Here is a 16,205-nt window from a genome sequence, read left to right on the forward strand (position 1 = left end):
AAGTGTCCTGCATATAATGTATATAAGTGTCCTGCATATAATGTATATAAGTGTCCTGCATATAATGTATATAAGTGTCCTGCATATAATGTATATAAGTGCCCTGCATATAATGTATATAAGTGTCCTGCATATAATGTATATAAGTGCCCTGCATATAATGTATATAAGTGTCCTGCATATAATGTATATAAGTGCCCTGCATATAATGTATATAAGTGTCCCGCATATAATGTATATAAGTGTCCCGCATATAATGTATATAAGTGTCCCGCATATAATGTATATAAGTGTCCCGCATATAATGTATATAAGTGCCCTGCATATAATGTATATAAGTGTCCCGCATATAATGTATATAAGTGTCCCGCATATAATGTATATAAGTGTCCCGCATATAATGTATATAAGTGTCCCGCATATAATGTATAGAAGTGTCCCGCATATAATGTATATAAGTGTCCCGCATATAATGTATAGAAGTGTCCCGCATATAATGTATAGAAGTGTCCCGCATATAATGTATATAAGTGTCCCGCATATAATGTATATAAGTGTCCCGCATATAATGTATATAAGTGTCCTGCATATATATAATGTATATAAGTGTCCCGCATATAATGTATATAAGTGTCCCGCATATAATGTATATAAGTGTCCCGCATATAATGTATATAAGTGTCCCGCATATAATGTATATAAGTGTCCCGCATATAATGTATATAAGTGTCCCGCATATAATGTATATAAGTGTCCCGCATATAATGTATATAAGTGTCCCGCATATAATGTATATAAGTGTCCCGCATATAATGTATAGAAGTGTCCCGCATATAATGTATAGAAGTGTCGTGCATATAATGTATAGAAGTGTCCCGCATATAATGTATAGAAGTGTCCCGCATATAATGTATAGAAGTGTCCCGCATATAATGTATATAAGTGTCCTGCATATAATGTATATAAGTGTCCCGCATATAATGTATATAAATGTCCCGCATATAATGTATATAAGTGTCCCGCACATAATGTATATAAGTGTCCTGCATATAATGTATATAAGTGTCCCGCATATAATGTATATAAGTGTCCCGCATATAATGTATATAAGTGTCCCGCATATAATGTATATAAGTGTCCCGCATATAATGTATATAAGTGTCCCGCATATAATGTATATAAGTGTCCTGCATATAATGTATATAAGTGTCCTGCATATAATGTATATAAGTGTCCTGCTTATAATGTATATAAGTGTCCTGCTTATAATGTATATAAGTGTCCCGCATATAATGTATATAAGTGTCCTGCATATAATGTATAAGTGTCCTGCATATAATGTATAAGTGTCCTGCATATAATGTATAAGTGTCCTGCATATAATGTATAGAAGTGTCCCGCATATAATGTATAGAAGTGTCCCGCATATAATGTATAGAAGTGTCCCGCATATAATGTATAGAAGTGTCCCGCATATAATGTATAGAAGTGTCCCGCATATAATGTATAGAAGTGTCCCGCATATAATGTATAGAAGTGTCCCGCATATAATGTATAGAAGTGTCCCGCATATAATGTATATAAGTGTCCCGCATATAATGTATATAAGTGTCCTGCATATATATAATGTATATAAGTGTCCCGCATATAATGTATATAAGTGTCCCGCATATAATGTATATAAGTGTCCCGCATATAATGTATATAAGTGTCCCGCATATAATGTATATAAGTGTCCCGCATATAATGTATAGAAGTGTCCCGCATATAATGTATAGAAGTGTCCCGCATATAATGTATAGAAGTGTCCCGCATATAATGTATAGAAGTGTCCCGCATATAATGTATAGAAGTGTCCCGCATATAATGTATAGAAGTGTCCCGCATATAATGTATATAAGTGTCCCGCATATAATGTATATAAGTGTCCCGCATATAATGTATATAAGTGTCCTGCATATAATGTATATGTGTCCTGCATATAATGTATATAAGTGTCCTGCATATAATGTATAGAAGTGTCCCGCATATAATGTATAGAAGTGTCCCGCATATAATGTATATAAGTGTCCTGCATATAATGTATATAAGTGTCCCGCATATAATGTATATAAGTGTCCCGCATATAATGTATATAAGTGTCCCGCATATAATGTATAGAAGTGTCCCGCATATAATGTATAGAAGTGTCCCGCATATAATGTATAGAAGTGTCCCGCATATAATGTATAGAAGTGTCCCGCATATAATGTATAGAAGTGTCCCGCATATAATGTATATAAGTGTCCCGCATATAATGTATATAAGTGTCCCGCATATAATGTATATGTGTCCCGCATATAATGTGTATAAGTGTCCCGCATATAATGTATATAAGTGTCCCGCATATAATGTATATAAATGTCCCGCATATAATGTATATAAGTGTCCCGCATATAATGTATATAAATGTCCTGCACTTCTTTTGACGAGGCTGTATTTTTACGCGTCGTCGTTTGACAGCTGTCAAACGACGACGCGTAAATGACAGGTCGTCGGCACAATACGTCGGCAAACCCATTCAAATGAATGGGCAGATGTTTGCCGACGTATTGTAGCCCTATTTTCAGACGTAAAACGAGGCATAATACGCCTCGTTTACGTCTGAAAATAGGTCGTGTGAACCCAGCCTATTAGTTCCAGTCACACAATCTCCCCCATTACTGCCAGTCACACAGGGCATCATGAGTGCCTGTCCCGGTTCCCACGTGGAGCAATGCTCTTCTTATCTCTGACATGACAGAGGTCTCTAGAGGGCGCTCACACGTATCTTCTAATGACGGCGCACCGTTCAGTGCCTGCCCTTTGACAGCCGTGTCTTTCTCAACTATCGGGAAACAGTCCAGCGTGTGAAGCCTGAGCTTATGATGACAATGGAACAGCACTGACATGAGCCATTTGGGAGTCAGCATAAGAAATACGGACACCTGTCACCTGTATCACATAATGGCAATATACTACTCAGGAATTTGTATAGGAAATTGCAACTACCGGTGACCACAGCTAATGTGAGTATTACATGTGCAGGGAGTGTGGTCACCAATAGAGGAAGCCATGAACAAGCGGGAAGGAGGAGGCAAGAGAATAAGCAGGTGGTAGATTTGAGGAGCAAATCTAGACACACAGGGTGCAAAGGGCTTTTTCCCGTATGGATGAACTTAATTGGTCCTCACGAAGCCCGGACCTCGACCTCATCAAACAGCTCTGGTCTGAATTGGATGCTGTCTGATACTTGGTGCGATCCACGCGGTCCACAATCTACTGGTAGCCCTCACAGAAAAGTACTTTATAGCAGCAAATATCTGATAACTTCTTTGTTGGTATTGAATTTTCTTTGGGTTCTTTATATGAATACAGTTTACTTGCCACAAAACTGATAAATGCTTCTGCCTTTAATCTATCTTATTAAATCAGAAGTTTGTTCTTCAGAGTTGCTCTTCCTTCTGTAATTGGGCATTGGAAGTTTTAATTAAAAATAATTGTGGGACAAAGTTTTATGGTCACCCAGTCACCCGCCTGCCGGTAAGTGTACACAGACTCTGCTCTCCACCCTCTCTTCTGTAAGGCCTTGTGCCTTCTGTCTCTACTTGGATTAGTGCACAAGATGAAGACACTCCTTCACTGAGGTAGGAAGGCCCACATGGCCTCCCACATGCCCCCTAGGAGCCAACAACGCTAATGCATCCTCTTACAGTTTCCATTTATTTCAGTGGAGGGCACAGTCTGTAAGAAAACAGCAATAATATGGTAAAACAGGCAATTTATTATGTTAAGAGTTTCTAGTTTACAAAAAGGCAATACATTTACCCAATGCCCACCGCATCTCACCTGGCATTGGCTGGCTGGTAGACTTTTGGTCTAAAATGTCATGTAGCATAGATCACACCACCAAAGGAAAACATGGATAAAATGGATCTATTTTTTTTTCTCTACTCCAGCTCTACTCCATAGTGTTATCAAAGTGTCCCCCAAGGAGCGTCTGTACAAGACATTTTGAAGACATAATTGGAAATACATTATAATATTACAATGTACCCGCGCAGAAGGGGCGAAGCAGCATGTGAATTCAATTCATTAGTGACGCACGCAGTCTTTCTACGTACGGAGAATTTTCACTCTAGTGAAGCTATTTTACATTTTCATTCCAAAGAAAAGAGAAGTAGTCGGCCTTATCTGGGACATTTTTTTCTTTGAAGTAAAATAATGGAAAAGCGCAGAGGATGAAGGGCTCTTTATTATTGGAACGTGACATTAAAAAATAAAAACAGTCGAATTCTGCAAAGTGAAAATCAGATGAGGAAGAGATTTAAAAAAACAAAATATGACCAAGCTGTTACCTGTTCAGGTTCATAGCCTTGTCCATAGGGGGCAGTATTATAATAGCTTTAATATACTATTATTGTAGTTATATGAATACCGTATGTAATATATAAGCACCCGGATAGAAGTAAATAAATATATCCTCGGGTATACTATAATAACCAATGTACATGAGAACTAACTTTTAGTTGTAGTTCTTGATGGCTCAAATTGTTAAGGGGATTGTCCCACAAAACACATGTATCACGCATAAGCGCGACCGGTGCTCCACTCATTTCTATGGAACTGACAGACACACAAGCCGGACACAGACCCCGGAAGTCCCATGCTTCTCACAGTGCACTTCGGGGAGCTTTCAGTCCCCCATTCTCCTTATCACTGGGGGTCCCAATGGTTGGACCCCCAGCGATCACACATGCATTCCCTATCCTGTGGATAGGGGATGCATGTGTTTTGTGGGACAACCTCTTTAAGGAACTTTTATTAGAAAGCCGGACATTAGCCTCAGCTCCATCAATGTCCAGTATGGAATCTGTGGGACCAGCTTGACACAGAAACAGAAAGATTTTTACAATCCGATCAAAAGTTAGGAGAAAATTATTGTTTTAATTGGCCTGAGTCTATTTTGCAGCAATATGATCCTGAGAATGATGGCAGCAGCAGATGAGCATTGTCTTGATTTTGAGTGAGAAAGCGACTGTATGTGACAGGTAGTGTCATAAAGTGGGTGAGGATAGGACACCTTGTTGCGAATGATATCAGGAGTGATCACAGCAGCAGGAAAGAAGTATGCTAATCACCTGTCAACTGGACTGCATGTGATAGAAAGATTATTTAATACCATAGGAATAATGACAGCAGAACAATAGTGGCATGCTTATCTTGAAGCAGTGACATTTCCACCCTTTGTTACAGTATGTTACTTAGGATGAGTCTGCATGTGACAGGCAGTATCATTCATGTGGTTGTCCCATCAGGACAACCCCTTTCCATATGCCCTATTGGGGCATATGCATGTTATAAAGAATGGTCCCCCACTTGGGACCCCTCTCTGTATGCCAGAACGGAGAGCCGCAGTAGAGGAGTATGCTGATCTTGTGGGAGGCAATAACCTTACCACTTCCGTGATTATGTTTGTGAGGACAGGGCTAAACATAACAGGCATGGTCATTGAGTTGATTGGGAATAGAACACTTTGTAGATAGTTTGACCATGTAAATGATGACCACAGCAGAAGAGGAGTATGTTGATCTTATGGGAGAAAGTGACTTGTTCGCACATAATGTTCTGAAGCATTAAAGTGAATTAATAAAAATATATATTCCTTAGGGAAAAACAATTAGCAAAAGTATCTGGAGCTACTATAAGGAAGTTGAATTATTGGTGCGTGTATATAAAAATTAGTCTGAAAATAGCATAAGGCAGGATTTTTTTCCCTTTGTGGTTAAAGAGGTAATTGTACAGTGCAGAGAAAGTGTAGATGTGATGACAGCACTCTAAATAAGGGTATCTTTTAGATGCCCATAAAGGGTTGAAACAGCGGGTACCTGTCGATTTCTGGCTGTACCGCCCCCTATAAATCAGTGTTTCGAGGTGCTGAACTCTGCTGACACAGTCCTTCCACAAAGGGTGTGGGGGTTAGAAATTCAACAGCAGAGACCTGTCAGTCAACGGTTCTCCTCCAATCAGCCATCTCACAAGGCTCTCATCCTGAAGTCCCGCCCAAACATCCCTTTCAGAAGGACTACAGTTTGAGGGACTGTACAATGCCAGCTATTTTAACCCTTTAGGGGCATCTAATAGATGATCTTATTTGAGGTGCCACTTTCTCATAACAGTGACTCTTTAAACTCAAATAAAATGAAGTTTCCATCAATCTAATACTATTGAATTTAAAGAGGACCCGTGATCACTGTCTCCCCATGTATTAAACAATGGGAAGTGTTCTGATACTGTAGCCTCATATTTCTCTGTTCCAGTCCTCAAGTATCACCAACAGGCCGTGTTTTAAGGTTTTTCCACCTGTGACAACCACTGATGTATACACACAAATTAAAGGGCATGTACAGATGTAGCCAAGTTTATCTTGACTCTGATAACCTGCTGCAGCGTGATATCACACAACTAAGGCCCTTGAAAAGCCATTGAAAAAGTCAAGTTAAAGTTTCTTGTCACTGTGTATTTAATGCGTTAAAAGTCAAGATAAAGATGGCTTCATCTGTATCATCAGATAATGACGTATTATTTCAATCAGGTTTTTTACTATAAACATATTATTTATTATGTGACCATCCAAATAAAAAATTCTTCAAATATTCCACTTTTCAGAATGGCCCCTAGAACATAGGCTGACATTTCCTGTTCTCTGCAGCTCACTTCTCAGCTTTGCTGTGTAGCCTGGGAAAGGGTTAGCAGAGGGCGCTCTATGGTATTGCTGGAGGCCTGGATTACGCAGGATAGGATACTATACATACAGATAAAGCTCTGTATGTAGCTTTCCCATAATCCCTTGTTCCATAATCCCTTGAGATTTTCTCTATAACTTCCTGTAAACTGTAATAATCGATGACATTTCTCTGTCGATTAACTGCCATTCATTGCAGCTGCCATAAAGCACACACCCTTTAAGAAATCAGCAGTATTATAACAGTGTGATTGTGTTTTGTGAAATGCACAATGTAATAGCTGTATACAGATCTACTCTATGTTTACTAAGGAATAAGACTATTAAGCTACACCCTTGCCAAGGATATAAGGGGTAAGGGGTAAGAGAAGAAAACAGATCCATATGGCACCATTGATGGTTGGATGGGCCCAATTTAAGAAGTTGTTTTTTTATGTATAGCCACTTGGATGCTGTATCCGAGCTGCCAATATTGCTATAGGTGCTTGGATACGATTAGCATTTCCATCTAGTGCTTTGGAAAGGACTTGACGCCTGTCACAGAGGAATTCAGCATTTCCCTATAGCTGATATAAGCGAACAGGCGTCGGGGGAGCTGGCGGACCATACACTCTATACGTAGAATGTTGGCCAGCCACCCTGTATAGAGGACCGGCTGGCCACCATTGAGGACCACACATGTGTGGAAGGAATGGAGATGGCGGGGAATTGTGAGTATGTATGATAAATAAGGACGCTAGGAACTGGTACAGAAGTGGGGGGCAACAAGGGGCAATTAAATTAATATTTGTCTGTCCGACATCATACTGATTTTCAGGGACTAAGAGTGGTGGGGCACATTATGACTTGGGCTTGTCCCTCTGCCTTTGCCCACTCTACTTGTTGTGTTGAAGTAACCACCAGTTTTGTCTTTCGGACCCGTACAATTTTTTTATGCTTATTTCATAGAGAAAAAGTAACGCAGGTCCCTTTAAGCTCGGTTTTGGCACAGTATTCATGTGTGCTGAAAAGGAAAGAATCAAAATGACTGGTGTGCTGTACGTCAAGAGGATTTAGATGAACATCTCAAGGTTTTTGTCTCCTACAGAGAACATCTGTCACGAAATGTGAGTCAAAAACACCCAGTGCTCAAGTCAGACAAGCCAAGGCCCCTGGTAGACAGTCTTTCATTATATTGCTCACTCTGCAGCTAGTTTTTTGGCTCTGGGTCCTCACGTAACATCACAACGTGTTGGGCATCTTCTATTTCACACTTAGAAGAACAGTCATTGACTTTGTTTGTTTCAGAGCTTTATAGTTTAATCATTGGGATCACTGACAAACAGAAGCATTAAAGGTGGACACGTTGTCAATGACAAAGTACAACGGATGTCCCCTGTAAATGAGATTTCTCTTGCGTTGTAAACGTTCCTAACCGGAAAGTGGATCTCCAGTAATTGCTATAAAAACTAATATCGTACCTGATTTGACTACTTTTTAATTAATTGGTTGCCATAGATCAAGAACTGCAAGGAAACGCAATAAAACATCATAGAGGAGGCACCAAAATACAGGGAGGAGTAATGCATTTCTATGAAGCCTGGGTGACTCTGTGACAGATATATAGCTCCAGAGATGCTAAAATGGCTGCTGTAATTTTAGTTCCATCCCGGACCCATCTATAAAGAGGATGAAGAGGCCTAGAGCAGAGATAAGTTTCACATTGTTAAATTACACAGTACATATGATTGACACATTATAGCAGCACACTCTGTGTCACAGATGGAAAAAACTAATTCTGGGTGTTTAGTCACGGATGGAAAAACCACTTAATTCTTACAGGCACAGCGCACCTAAAGTACATTTATTGGGCACTGCTTAATTGCCTGGATCCCACTGATACATTGTAGCAAACTATTAGGACAGAAAAGAGATTTGTGCTGCTGTTGTATTAATCTTACAGAGAATTATCTAGACTGAATACAATTGTAGCAAACTTTCAGCTGTGAGAAGTATTAGGTCTTTTCCTCCGCCTTTATACGCTTACTTTTACCAGTGACTGACGGGCTGCCGTGTATACATACATATACATGGTGGTCGCTAGTCACTGGTGAAAGGAAATGGGGAGACGGGGGGAGCGGTCACCAGTGATATAAATGGCACATGGTAGGTCAGGGGCCCTGTTAAAGTTTTGCGTTGGGGCCCCGGAGCTTCAAGTTACCCCCCTGCAGAACAAGATCTATGGAATAGATAACTTTGTCATATTAGAAGTAACTTCCTGCAGTGAGACACAATCTAAGTACATTAATAACGTCTGCCACTCTATACCATAGGTAATATATAGTATATACTCTAGGTTCAGTAGGATCGGACCCCGCAGAAAGATATACTTTTGTCGTATTTGTGCCTTTAAACATAATATTACAAGTGTCTGGGGCTGTAGATCTCTTCCCCGCATGGCTGGGATCAGGCGCAGGCAATTTGGGCGATTAAGTTCATAATTATCATGTGGTTCGTACCATTTTCAGCCGAACTCCAGCTGCTAATGTGCGATGAAGGATGTTGTAATTCTGTATGACATCACCTGCCGGAGAAACACACACAAGCCTCACCCACACATTCAGTACTTAGAGGGCGAGCAGCAAACGAAAACGCAAAGACTTGACTTCGACTTCCTATTTTGGGAGGATTTACTTCCTACACCTCTGTCTGCTGGTTACAGATTGTCAGAAGTAACTGCTGATACAACAACATGCCTATATTGTGTAAATACATGTGGGATATAGTGCCCCCTAGAGGGCTCCCAACTTGTGGTAGATAGACCCCATGGGGTACATGCCATATCTCTTGGGGGCACTTACATTGTGCTCATGTTATGCTATTAATAGGCAGCAGAGTGGGTAATCATAGTCTTGGGGGCACTTTGATCTAAGTTATTTGAGACGGGGGTCCGTGGCTTAGGAATCTTGAGAAGCACTGGTAAACTGAAAGAAAAGGAGATGTCACCAAGGAGTTTTGTGGTAATAGAAAATAAATAAGTGGAGCTTTGTGTTCGCATATCCCAGAACAGTACCATATCTCGAACAGAACCCCCAATAAGGCGGAGCTTGAGGAGATTTGCATAAAAGAGTTCTAGGCATTTTTTAAGGTGGAACTGGGCGGAGGTTAAATGCCCCACAATTTGGTATTCGACTGATGGGAGGTAAAGTTCAGGGCCAGGCAAACCTGGGCAAATGCAGAGGCCCACTGGGCTTGGGGGAAGCCTATGGTGATCTGAGTAAACCTGCTTTATGCTTGTAAAGCCAAGGGTTAAGGTTAAGGAGCCCCCCAGAACCTGGAGACGGTTCTGTCCATGTTATGCTATTTCACACTTCTTCTATTCTTGATATCAAAACTATGGATGCCATAACGCACCCCATTGTAAGTCAATGTGGTTAGTCTGGCACCGCTGGTATCCATCGAACAATTGTTCCGGGATTGTGTCATGGCTTCCATTATAAATGGAAGCCACGAAGCAGATGTGAACAGAGCCTAAATCAGAGATTGACTTTAAAGAAGGTAGGGGCAGTTGGGTGAGGGGAGAAGGTTCAGCTGGTACAAACAAACCCATAGTTATAAATTGTGTTTCATGACGTAGCATTCACGGAAGGGGAGGCGGAAGCAGCCAACATTTGTGTTGCCAATAGACCACCAGAGCCACTGTCACCAAAACAACCAATGACCAACTGCTGAGTGTTCAGGTGTCTACCTGTGATGACCACTGAATGCTCCACTAGCCACCAGGGACTTATTTTTCCACCAGTTACCAGGCTACAGGTGCCACCGCTGATTCCTGATGATGATCTTTACTATCGCTTCAAGGAAAGACGGGTCTCTTCTCTATAACTACTACTATGTGTTATAATTTGTTTGCCTCTTATTGCGTAGTCCAACCATGTGGTCCACATTATAAAGCACTAATATGTGGGTACTACTATGTGAAGCTTACTGATGTGTGATGTTCTGATCCAGGACCTAGAATTTCCATTGTAAGCCAGTCCTTATGTGTGTTTTCTGTGTTCCCAGTATCTTTGTCGTGCTCAAAAGGTAGAATTATTTTTCAATTTTGATAATGTTATATATTTCTTTACTATTCCTGACAATACAGTGGATTTTGGGTTGTCTTATATGTGAGCTATGATTATTTAGCATCAACCGCGTATTTTGAAATTAAGGCCAAAGTGTTCCACACAAGTCTCATCAGACCACAGGTTATTGTCCTTTATGCTTCCCGAGGTTTTCCACTGCTATCGCTAGAATATGTTTGTAATAATACTATAATGTCCTGTGCTGTAGGCTGAGAAATGTTTAGACCAGACACTATACAGTAACAGGATGTAGGAAAAACAAACTATCCCTCTGAATTATGGGAGTTAAGCTTAGTTGTTAGCAGCATGTGTGTCGACTTGCTTTTTGTCTGTTTCCAATAACCACAAGCAGAATAGTGAGTGCAGCTCTGGAGTATAATACAGGATGTAACTCAGGATCAGTACAGGATAAGTAATGTAATGTATATACACAGTGACTCCACCAGCAGAATAGTGAGTGCATCTCTGGAGTATAATACAGGATGTAACTCAGGATCAGTACAGGATAAGTAATGTAATGTATGTACACAGTGACTCCACCAGCAGAATAGTGAGTGCATCTCTGGAGTATAATACAGGATGTAATTCAGGATCAGTACAGGATAAGTAATGTAATGTATGTACACAGCGACTCCACCAGCAGAATAGTGAGTGCAGCTCTGGAGTATAATACAGGATGTAATTCAGGATCAGTACAGGATAAGTAATGTAATGTATGTACACAGTGCCTCCACCAGCAGAATAGTGAGTGCAGCTCTGGAGTATAATACAGGATGTAACTCAGGATCAGTACAGGATAAGTAATGTAATGTATGTACACTGTGACTCCACCAGCAGAATAGTGAGTGCAGCTCTGGAGTATAATACAGGATATAACTCAGGATCAGTATAGGATAAGTAATGTAATGTATGTACACAGCGACTCCACCAGCAGAATAGTGAGTGCAGCTCTGGAGTATAATACAGGATGTAATTCAGGATCAGTACAGGATAAGTAATGTAATGTATGTACACAGTGACTCCACCAGCAGAATAGTGAGTGCAGCTCTGGAGTATAATACAGGATGTAACTCAGGATCAGTACAGGATAAGTAATGTAATGTATGTACACTGTGACTCCACCAGCAGAATATTGAGTGCAGCTCTGGAGTATAATACAGGATGTAACTCAGGATCAGTACAAGATACAGAAATGTAAAAATTAATACAGTTTCGTTTCCTCTCTACACAAGGAGAAAGACCTCAGTATAGTGCTGGAAAATATTCAGCGGAGAGTTGTCCAAGCGATGAGTAACCGTATATTTCTGTAAATACATAACGCTAATGTTGTGTTGCTTGAAAGGTTTCCATCCATGACACCAGCAATGTAAAAACAATCGTCGGTTCACGTGTGTCTGCACGCAGATATGATTGGGCAGTAGATAAACATTGTTTTATGAAGTGAAAGATGATATTAAGTGGATGTATCATCAGATAAAACGATGAAGATTTAATAAAGAAACAGTTTTTATTGGAGCACCTTAACCCGTTAACGACCAGAGCGTTTTGGTCCTAAATGACCAGACACATTTTAGCGATTTTGCACACGTTGTGGTTTAATGACCATATTGTTTTAATCTGTTGGTCTATGACACAAATGTCACAAATGTTTGCTTCTTTATTTTGTGACAAATAGACTGTTTTTTCATACCATTTAATATTAAAAAAAGATGTATTTTGTTTTTTAGGTTCTTATTTTTTTTCATTTGCTAATTCACACTGAAATAAAGTGTTGGAATGGATTCCCTATGTGTTTAGGTCATTTTGATATACCATATAATATGTATAGTCTCGGGTGAATGGGGGCAGGTATGGTAACGGTTTAATTTGGCGCAGGTGGTTTTTTTTGTTGTTTTTTACTTTATTTTTACTTTAAGGGTTTTTTTGTACTTTTTTTGTGGGGGACATTTACATTTATTCATTTTTTTTTTTTTATTATGCAGGTTTCCACTGTAACTGGGGCATCCATAGGAGCTTGTTACAGGGGAAAACAGCACCCTATGTTACATTAGTCACTGGCAGAGCTAATCTTGGTCAGTTAAGATGTTGGGGAAGGGCACACCTGGCGATCACATGATCCAATAGAGGCAGCAGAGTGTGTAGTAAGCACCTCAGTTCCCCCTAGTGGTAGCTGCAGGCAGACAGGATTTTATCATTTCACTCTATCAGAAAACAGACCTCCAACCACTAACATTTTTTTTAGAGATGGGACAACCCCTTTACGTGGCTTGCCACAGAAGGAGAATCTTTTTATAAAGAATTAATGGGAAGGACTCACATCTTCTAAATTACTGATTGCCAATTTGGAGGGAAGGGGCATTTAATAGTTGGAAGTACATATCATACAGACACCAAATTTAAATTTAAAGAGTTTAGAGCCAGTTTTATAGAAATAAAAAAAAATGGAACCCTTAGCAACAAGCGAACACCCCACCCCCGCTCGCCATTTTTGGACAGTTTTTCTTATAATGTCACAAGATACATACATACATGCATATAACGCACAGATGCAAATATTTTTTACCCAAAGATTTATGCCTAAATATTTCCATAAAATGCCCACACAATACATCCATTAAGTGCCCAAATAATACTGCCATACAATGCCTAAATAAAACCCCAACATAATATGCAAATAATACTACCATACAGTGCCCACATAACACTGCCATATATTTGTATTCTAGACTTTAGGAGCCCCTAAAAAAGGGGCCCTAGTCGATTGTCCAATCTGTTACCCCCAAAAACCGGCCCTGACAGAGTACTGACCACACCTGGTACTCTGGGTAGAAGAAGGAGCCCATGAGTCTCAGTGGGACATACTTCATTAATAAGTCATTTTTTTCCTAATAATACCTTTACATTTGGTAACATTGGACAAATATATGAACGATTTGACTTCTTCATGGAATTTCAAGTAAAAAGAGTCACATTCCAAGAATAACTCAGTGGAGGAAGTCTGGTTCATTATTGGGCCGCCGCTGTAATTTATAAGCCGTAAGTATTTTCCAGCTAATATGTGATATGCAATCTGTTTAATGTCTCTACTTCTAGTATCATCCCAGCCAGGAAGAACACTCAAAAGAATGTATCCTATACGGAGAAGTCTTTTGCTTATGTAGCTCTGGCTTAAAGTGGTATTCCCATCTCAGACATTTACAGGATATCCACAGGATGCGCTAGAAATTTCTGATTGGTGCAGGTCCCACCTCTGGGACTCACACCTTTCAGGAGAACAGGGGTCCCCCGACTCCTGTCCCACCGCAACCAGACGGAGAATGAATGGAGCATGTGCGGCACTTTCTATTGGAGTGACCGAAACATCATCTGGAACTTTAAGCTCTTGAGGTGCCTATGAATAAGCACCTTCAGCCCTTCATTTCTATGCAGATAACAATACTGGAACTTGGCATTACCATTATTCTTCCTCTGGCTGCCACATTGTTTGTCACTATGCAGTGGTCCGAACATATTTGGGCCACTGATTCAGGTTTCATCATGGCTGAGGCAATAGGGGGCCTAAAAGACTTTACAATGGGAAACTCAAGAGGCATGAATACTATACGATTCTCATAATGACACAATGACCAAATCTGTTTCTATAATATATTGCTGTTTTCAGATCTTTATATAATGTCCAGAATGAAGCTTGTTTTTTTTTGTTGATGGGGCGATATTGTAATATCTCTCAGGGAACTTAGATGGTCTTATATTATCACTTTCCCTAAGTACTATATGCAGTTACTGGTATTCAGATGTTTTCAAAACTTTGCATGACTAATATTTCTCAATTTACATAAGTTGTATGTATGACTAAAACTTGGAATTTTTAAGAAATATCAAATCCAAGGTAGGTTAGTAGTTGTAGCGTCCACGGACCACCGGGATTACGCACCAAAACCCCCCCTCCCGATGGCCGCAACCATGGATCTGTGAGCGCTGGGCCGCATCTCCTCCCCAGCAGACGCCAGCGCTCACTTCCGCTCCGTTCTGCTGTGTCCCGTAGGGTGGGCGCGCGCGCTAGTGCCTGGCCTTATAGGGCCAGCGTGCGCACATGAAAATAATCATCAATTAACCCATGATCACCCTGGACTATAAAAAGGGCTCTTCCCTTTCACTCATTGTAAATGGTCCCTTAGTGTCATCCTGTTCCCAGTGTTCCAGTGCCCTGCTACCTGTATCCCGTGCTATATCTGTTCCTGTGCCTTAACCTGTTGGAGTCGTATTGTGCCACTGGTCATGCCTGCTGATATACATCACGTCTGGTGTCTACAAATTCATCTGTGCCGAGCCTCCATTACTGTCTAGACTATTTAAGGTACTATTGTACTAGGACTGTTGTTTGGCCTGCTGCTACTCCGCTACCATGGTGCGGTCTTCATTTGTGACCTTTGTCAATTTGTAAAGTGTTTCTAGTATCGAAATAATATCTTCTCTGCTGGAAACTTTTTTTCACATGTACAGTTTATTATTTACTTACTTACCCTGATGTTTATCTATGCACAATGACCTATCACAAAGTGTATATTGGTAGTGGCCTCTCTTATATTGGTAGAATATCCCAAAAACGTGAAAAATTCTAGCTTACGAGAATATTCAATCAAAGATTTTAGTAAGAAAAAAGGTACCGTAATGGGTAGAAACAAAGCCCCATGTTCAAATGAAAAAAAAAACCCACATAGATAGCTGTATGGCAAATATATATAATTAAATAAAATATACCTGAAAATAAACTCTCTCTGATACGGACAGCCCCAGTATATATTATTTAACATGTAGTAGAAGCATACTAATTTTAGACCACAGTATGATGAGCACTTCAAGAATTCTAATTTACACACCTCACGCAGGTTCTTCCACATTTTCATCAAGCTATGAGTAATTTTTAAGTTAGCGGACGCCCGGGGTACTTGACCCTTGTGCCCACCCTATGATCTGGCCCTGTATAGGTGTTCCAATTGAGTAATATAGAGATTAGGGTAACATATTTTACAATATAGTTCCTTGTTTCTTCTTTTCTCCGTACCCTGATAATGAAATCAGACGCAGTTGTACGGTATTAATTTGGTGTGAATTTTATTTTGAATCTCAATGCGTAATATCACTGGTTAATAGAGATGAGCCAAATGATTCTACATGAATCTAATTCGGTCCCAATTTCCAAAAGATTACGGAAATCGGCGTTTGATAGTCCAATGATCGTCACAATTTGCTTGTTTTAGAGTGATTGTTGATCCCAATCTATCGTGGTGCCATAAAAAGCATTGTTGTTGTTTGCAGCATGACCGGTAAATGTA

Source organism: Rhinoderma darwinii, chromosome 4 (assembly GCF_050947455.1).
Source record: "Rhinoderma darwinii isolate aRhiDar2 chromosome 4, aRhiDar2.hap1, whole genome shotgun sequence".
Classification (NCBI taxonomy): domain Eukaryota; kingdom Metazoa; phylum Chordata; class Amphibia; order Anura; family Rhinodermatidae; genus Rhinoderma; species Rhinoderma darwinii.